Genomic DNA, 231 nt, shown 5'->3' with positions numbered 1-231 from the left:
AAAGAAAAAAGATGCCTATAAACAGAATTGAGGCAAGCATTTTTGAAAAATAATAAAGATTGATAAAAGTTCTTGGGGCTGGGAAGGTGGCTCAGTGGTAGAGCGCTTGCCTTGCATGCATGAGGCCCTGGGTTTGATTCCCCAGCACCACATAAGCAAAAAGAAAAAAGCTGGAAGTGGTGCTGTGGCTCAAGTGGTAGAGCGCTAGCCTTGAGCTGAAGAGCTGAGGGA

Source organism: Dipodomys ordii, unplaced genomic scaffold (assembly GCF_000151885.1).
Source record: "Dipodomys ordii isolate 6190 unplaced genomic scaffold, Dord_2.0 Scaffold12, whole genome shotgun sequence".
Lineage (NCBI taxonomy): Eukaryota > Metazoa > Chordata > Mammalia > Rodentia > Heteromyidae > Dipodomys > Dipodomys ordii.
This window is presented reverse-complemented; position numbering follows the sequence as displayed.